The sequence below is a fragment of the Felis catus genome, chromosome B2 (assembly GCF_018350175.1).
Source record: "Felis catus isolate Fca126 chromosome B2, F.catus_Fca126_mat1.0, whole genome shotgun sequence".
Taxonomy (NCBI): domain Eukaryota; kingdom Metazoa; phylum Chordata; class Mammalia; order Carnivora; family Felidae; genus Felis; species Felis catus.
Window position 1 is genome coordinate 82,997,392 of NC_058372.1, and position 7,832 is coordinate 83,005,223.

The 7,832-nt window shown below is 37.0% G+C and overlaps 1 long non-coding RNA gene across 1 annotated transcript; it reads right to left on the minus strand.

Moving 5' to 3' along the window:
• Positions 1-874: 874 nt before the first annotated feature.
• On the minus strand, positions 875-7,579 carry LOC123385467. Its single transcript, XR_006598040.1, has 3 exons — positions 6,994-7,579; positions 1,991-2,086; positions 875-1,616 (listed from the first exon to the last, which is right to left on the minus strand). It is a non-coding gene; the product is annotated as an uncharacterized LOC123385467 (long non-coding RNA).
• Between the last annotated feature and the right edge of the window lie 253 nt (positions 7,580-7,832).

The window sequence follows — 7,832 nt, forward strand, 5'->3', positions numbered from 1 at the left end:
TCCCTCCCTCTGACCCTCCTCCATTCGTGCGCTGTCTCCCTCTGTCTCAAAAATAAATAAAGGTTAAAAAAACTTTAAAAAAATGAGTCATAGCCTAAGTGTAAAACCTGTAACTATAAAATTATTAAAAGAAAAATTAGGATAAAATTTTTGTGATTGTGGGTTGGATAAACAGTTCTTTTTTAGGGGCGCCTGGGTGTCTCAGTTGGTTAAGTGTCTAACTTCGGCTCAGGTCATGATCTTACAGTTTATGAGTTTGAGCACTGCGTCAGGCTCTGTGCTGATAGCTCAGAGCCTGGAGCCTGCTTCAGATTCTGTGTCTCTCTCTCTCTCTGCCCCACCCCCACTCATGCTCTGTCTCTCTCTCTGTCTTAGAAGTAAATTAAAAAAAAAAAACAGTTCTTTTTTTTTTTTTAAAGTTTTATTTATTTTGGGAGAGAGAGAGAAACAGTGTGTGTGTGAGTGCATGCAAGATAGAGAGAGGCAGAGGGAGGCAGAGAATCCCAAGCAGGCTCTGCACCCCCAGCAGGGAGTCTGATGCAGGGCTTCACCTCATGAACCATGAGATCATGACCTGAGCCAAATCAAGAGCATGACACTCAACTGACTGAGCCACACAGGTGCCCTTAAAGAGACATTTCTTAAATAGGACATCAAAACTCCTATCCATAAAAAAAAAAAAGTTATGTGTTTTATCTCATCAAAATTAAAAATTATCTGCTCTTTTTAAAAATTTTTTATTACATTTATTTATTTTAGAGAGACAGGATAAGACAGAGCATGAGTGGGGGAGGGGCAGAGAGAGAAGGAGATACAGAATCTGAAGCAGGCTCCAGTTTTCCAGTAAGCATTCAGCACAGAACCTGACGCAGGGCTCGAACCCACAAACCTTGAGATCATGACCTGAGCCGAAGTTGGACACTTAACCGACTGAGCCACCCAGGAGCCCCCCAAATTATTTGCTCTTTAAAGGACACTATTATGAGACTAAAAGGACAAGCCACTCACTTTTATCACAAGTCTGTATTGTATTGTGCATATATAAAGAACTCTAAAACTCAATAATAAGAAAGCATATAACCAATAAATCAAATGAGCAAAATATTTGAAAAGACATTTCACCAAAGAAGACAAATACATGGCAAGAGAGCAAATGAAAAGATGCTCAATATTTTAAAAGATGCAAATTGAAACTGTTTTATAATGCACATTTTTCAGCATGCTTACAGATAAATAAGGATCGTAACAAGTGTGGGCAAGGATTTGGAGGAACTAAAGCCTTCATACACTGCTAATCACATGGTACAATCACTTTGGAATAGTTTGGTAATTTCTTTAAAAGTTAAGCATTCACCTTTCGTCTGATATAGTCGTTTCACTGCTAGGTATTTATCCAAGAGAAATAAAAGTATATGTCCATACAAAGACTTGTACATAATGTTGATAGCAGCTTTATTTGTAATGGCCTGAAACCAGATTCAACCCAAATGCTCCATAACACCTGAACAAGCAAACAAAGAGTGGCACATCCATGCCATGGAATATTTCTCAGCAATAAAAAGGAATGAATTATTGCCGCATGCTCCAATGGATAAATCTGAAAGTAGTTGTGCCGACTAAAAGAAATCAGGCAAAAAGGGAGAAAATAGAGTATGCTTCTATTAATGTAAAATTCTAGATAATACATCACTTTTTTCATGCTTGAAATGTTTCTATAATAAGAATTTTCTTTAAAAAATAAAGATACTGAATGACAAAGACAATGTAACCAAGTTGAGAAAGTGATTACAAGAAAATGTGTATATCTGACAGGTTGTTTCTAGCTGTTTTATGGAAAGAAATGTTCAAAAAGATTAAGAACTTATAAGCAAAATTCAATATAAAAATGGGTAAAAAAAATAAGAGTAAATGCTAACACATAATAAATGTGTAAAGATTAATATTCTTATTTAAGACTAAGAAATCTAAAACAGAATCATGATATTCTTACAGTTCTGGAGGGTAAACGTCTGAGATCATCATTCCAGCACAGTCAGGTTCTGGTGAAACTCATCTTCTAGGTTATAGAAGGCTTACTTGTTGTATCCTAACATGACAGAGACAGAAAAAAAAGTAAGCTCTCTTATGACTCTTAAAAGGACATCAATCCTATTCATAAGGGCTCTATCTCCATGACCTTATCTAATCCTTACTACCTCCTAATACCATCATATTGGAGGGGTAGCGTCTCAGCATATGAATTTGGGGGTCAATATAAACATTCAGTCTGTAAAATCACTTTTCATCTATCATATTGGGCAATATTGGAAATCAATAATATTAAACATTGACAACTAGAATGGTTATCTGTTGAGTGGTGAATGTGAAATTTTAACTTGATGAATTTCACAAGTTGCACTCCAAGGTTACAGTTCTAATTGATATTTCCACCAGCACTGTGAAAAATCCCCTCTTCCTAGTCATCTAAAGCTGGTGCTATCATACATACTTTTTATATTTTTCAAGTATGGGTGAAAGCATTGCTTTAATTTCATTTATGTTTCCTTTATAACCTGTGGGTTGAGTAATTTTTGCACATGGTGTCTTTTTCTGTACAAACCTGAACTTTTAAACACTACCTCATTGTAACCTAATTTGTTAAACACAGAGGTGTGAATATTCTACTAATTAATCCATATGGATATTTTCCAGCCGATCAAATTATTAACAATGGAATAATATTAACATGAATATATACTAAAACATGTATCAGTCATCAGGTAATTACATATTGAACAATGAGTATATATATAAATTAGTCCTAATCCTTTTATTAGCATGATCTCATAGAACTTAAAAATATTTAAAAAAACATTTTTTTTACATCTATTTATTTTTGAGAGACAGAGAGAGACAGAGCACAAGTTGGGGAGGGGCAGAGAAAGAATGAGACATAGAATCTGGAGCAGGCTCCAGGCTCTGAGCTGTCAGCACAGAGCCCCTTGCGGAGCTCGAACTCACAAACCGTGAGATCACGACGTGCGCCAAAGTTGGATGCTCAACTGACTGAACCACCCAAGTCCCCCTAAACTCCTATTCTTACGTTTTAAGAAACATAGTTTGAATTAGTAGTCCATAACAGGTAGATACCTGTCAGAAGGTACAGTTACCTTGGGACCACTTATCTGTAGGATTTTGGTACCAAGTATTTACATGTCATCATTCAAACACTCCGGAACTTAAAAAAAAATATATTAAATTCTTAAAAACACAGGCATAATTCTTAAAAGCCAAAACATGTAATAAAGAAAACTAACAAGAACATTTTGTTTTTATGCAGTAGACTTTTTATACCAGAGGTACGTAATTCGCATCAGGTTGGTCATTTAACATTGCTTACTTTCACTTAACAGTCTCGTCTATGACTAATGAGAACGGCGAGGAAATGAGCAGAATCATGTTAAAGTAAGTTACGCTCCTTTCCAATTTTCTTTTCTACAGTTGTACAGGCCACTGATATTTGGTGTGATTCATATATGTATTAAAAATTCCCCAGAGCACAGCATTCTCTTGTTTATCTCTAGGAGCTCTGATGATCCTTTTGATTAATTCCAAATTCAATTTACAGAAAGCTTTAGAAATGCAAAGGCATGGTTTCGATTTCTCCAGATCTTATTTGTGGAAAACCTTGTGCAATCTCTGCTAAACTATCAAGGCTCACCTTTGATAGGTAATTCGTGACCAAGGTCAAAGAGAGAGCAGCGCTCCCCGAGGGACCACCCACCTCGGGCTGACTAGAGTAACACGTTGTGAAAAATGATGTGAATTATGCATGCAGCAGTACAGGCATGACACTGTCATTTAGTTGGTTCTAAAAAAAGATTTGGTGCACAGTAAATACAACTGATTTTTATGTATCTTGGAAGATGACACTTTATTATAAAGTATGTCACAGTCATCCTCTGGCTGTTACGACATCTAAAGTCATGTTGGTTTTACAACCTTCCCTCCCAATTACAATTCTGAAGGGTGGTTAGTGACAAGTGTGCAGTGTTTTGTCAAACCATTGAGTTTATACAGATGGAATGCTGTTCCGCTCACCAAATCCATTACAAGTGCAAATATGTGGCTAAATGGGCCAGCGTTTGTTTTAGACGTGAGTGCAGCCAGTAACCAGAATGTGTTAAAGAAAGTCTCCTATAGCTTTATTGAACACAACTCAACATTCCACATATCTTTCCAGTGATCATCTGCTCCCCTTAACCCCTCTGTACCTTACCTCATTTTCAGTGCAGCACAAACACAAAACACATCCCAAAATGAAACAAAACCAATTCTCATAGGAGCTCTCCTAGGGATACAAACCCATTTGGTTACATCAATTGAAGGATAGAATGGGTCTAGCATTTTCATGTAGGGCTAGCCTTGTCTCATTCCTCTGATTTCACAGGTAACTTTAGAGATTACTAATGATCTAGTTTGTAAGTGAAGATAAGAAAACATGTTCTTAAAAATTCCTAGGGAATAGAAATTGTTCTTCTCCCTTCAAGGGAAAATACTGTGTTTACTGGACATCGGTTATGAAGGAAAAATGGTAGTCACATCAGCTATTTAAAATCCTGTTTTCCTTATGCTGCTGACTAAATCAGGAAGCAGAGAGTAATGCAAAAGGGAGAACAAACAGTTTGTCCCTTAATACAGAAAACGCGCAGCAAGCACCATGCTGGCTGGTTCCAGTGTCATTAATCTTTTCCTACAGTGCAAACTGTCACCATCAGGGCTCCAGCGACACATGTTCCCAGGTCCACATTAAGGATGAAGAACCACTGCAAGGTTTTGAAATCTGTCTGGCTTCATGGGTAGACTGTCTTTTTCTTACTCGATAAAAATCAAAACAAATCCACGGCAATGGATAATAGATCTGAACAGAAAAATATTGCTTGATGCTTTTAAAATGATGTAGCCCAATTCACGTCTTTCTGAGGCAGAGCTAAGGGCCCTCTGTCTTAAGAAATTTACATTAAGGCTTGGCAGGGTCTCAAGTAATGACATTCAAGAAAACTTGAAAATGACCTTGCAGATGTTTTATCTTTAGACCATGTAAATGGAATACATTCTATCTCCTAAATCCATGGCCTGGTTAGTTTTTCTTTAAGTAATGATAATGCCAAAGATTTCCTAAAATGCTTGCCGAAAGCATTTTCCATCTGAGACCACATTTAAAAGATTTTTATTAGTAGAATATTCTTAATTAAATGATAAATAAATACGAAAGTGCCATAAGCATAGGACTTTTGTACAGGGTTCTCTAATTTGACATTTTTTCCTAGTTATCTGTTTCTTTCTCCATTTCGACATTCTATATCATCAGAAAACCATCAGGATGATGGAGACCATACTGAGTCAGAGTGATGAATCACAAAAGCTTCAGAAACCCTTGCCAAAGAATACGCCATTTCTCACAGAATGAGGAGTGAGTACAGTCATGGCCCAAACGGCCAGTCTTGCTCCAAAGCACAGTTGCATAAATCCACTACATGTATTTGTCCAGGAAGTTAACGGTGGAAAAATAATGTGACAGTAAAATGGTGAGAAAGCAGAACAGTTGTGGAAAAAAAAATTGAATTGAAAAATGATGAAGATGACAGAACATTTATTAAAATATAATAACAATATGAAACCCACTGGGGCTATTAGCCTCAGGAGAAGTTCTAAAGCCTGAGCCCGGGGTTTCTGCACAAAGCAAATATGGAGTTCACGAGATTTTCATGTTTCTATTGAAGATGATTTAGAATTTATTCACTGAGGGATAAAACTGGGCTATACAAGTATAGAAAATTTAGTTAAGTGCATTAGGTCAAATTCTTCAAAAGACTTCTATTGATCCATATATTATCCAAGTGTATATATCTTTTTTCTTTAATGTTTATGTTTTGAGAGAGAGAGAGAGAGAGACAGTGCATGAGTGGGGGAGGGGCAGAGAGAGAGGGAGACACAGAATCTGAAGCAGGCTCCAGGCTCTGAGCTGTCAGCACAAAGCCTGTGGCAGAGCTCGAACTCACAGACACCGAGATCATGACCTGAGTCAAAGTTGGATGCTTAACTGCTTAACCGACTGAACCACCCAGGTGCCCCCCCCACTGTATTTATATTTCTAAATATAAACCAACCATCCAAACCAAGACACACATTTTCTGTTTGCCCGCTTTCATGAGTTGGCTAGAATAAAATGTGCCTCGATTTGAATGCTTGGACAATGTGAGTTAAGAACATAATGTTGAAAAAAAAAAAGAATCCAAGGGTTTTAATCTCTAAGAAAAGTAAGAAAATAGAGTAGGCTTAATTTCCAAGAAAAGTAAGATAAGAAAATAAAGATCTAAGTAAAGAGAAGAAAGAAACAAGGAATAATAGAGCAAAAGAAAACTGACGTCTATATCTTATCCCAGGGTTGAGCTTAAATAGCTTACAAGGTGCTTTCATATTGCCTCATGGAGTAACTGTCAGATGTAATGCATGGAAAGGGTGAAGAAAATATGGCCTTTAGTGCAGTTCCATTGCATTCCAACCCTTAGAGTTGTGAGTTCAAAGGGGAAAAAAATGAAAGTATCAGGTACACAGGAGAGATACACTAGTTACAATAGGGAAGAGTCATTAAGAGAAAAATATTTTAACAGACTCAGGGGCAGAAAGGACTTCACAGTAATAAGAAAGGGCAAACAAACCACATTTACTTAACTGAGTTTGGGTTGTAAAAAAAAAAAAAAAGTAGAGGAAAAATGCCGCACATGGTCGGTTCATGCATATCAGCAAGCACAGAATATAAACAAGACCATTCTTTTAGACCTGAATTAATAAGTCTAACAAGAAAGGAGAGAAAAATGTCATTTTACCCAAGTCCAAATGAGTTACATGTTATTAATAAATGTGAGCAGGTGCCCTACAGCACCTGGCTCCACAAAAATTAGTTTTATGTTAGAAGACCCACACAAATAGCACTCTCAACCCTGTACCTACCAATCACATACGGCATATTCAGTTTCGACAAAGCTGGTGCAAATCGGATTACCCAGGAGAGAGGTGGTCTTTCATGAGTGCCAAATCCTTTGCTCTTCCCTTTTCTGTTGTAATTTCCTCCTTAAACTGCTCTTTCTGGGTCCTTCTATCTTGAATAGTTTTTTTCAACGAGGTGGAGATCTACACTACACAACAATATGGACTTTGCTGAATTGTAAGAACATTCAAAATGCAGAGAATCTTCTTCCTGAATCTGATGTTTCTTCAGGAAGGAGCAGGAAGTCTCAGGTCTTACCATGAAGCACGCTGAAGCACGCTGTTTTGACCTCAATTAGCCCCTAATAGAGCCCACATTTTACTCATTTTACTATTAACCTATGCCCTTTCCTTGTAACTAACGCATAACATAGCATCTTTCGTCGTTCATCTTTTTATATCTCTTTGGCAAGTGCTGCTTTCAGCTTTTGAGCGGTTTTGAACAGTGACTCATTTATCCGTAGATTGGCAAATGGGAATGAGAAAGATGATATGCGGGCATTAAACCAAATCTTCTAACTCAAATCCAAGTTTTTAGGAATAGCTAACGTAAACATTTCAGCTTCCCCCAAATTCCTGCCAAAGCAAATGCAAAAAATAATTTTAAAAGAGTGATGTTTTTACATATACACACATTAACACATAGAATGTACAGAGTCAGTCAACTGGATCAGAAATATTATAAGCCTATAGTTATATACAAACCAGTAAGTAAGTGTTTCTTCAAATCTAATAAAGTCATATTAAACTACAGAAGTACCTTTAGGGGCATTTCACTTGTTCAGTGCTCAGTATCCAATTGT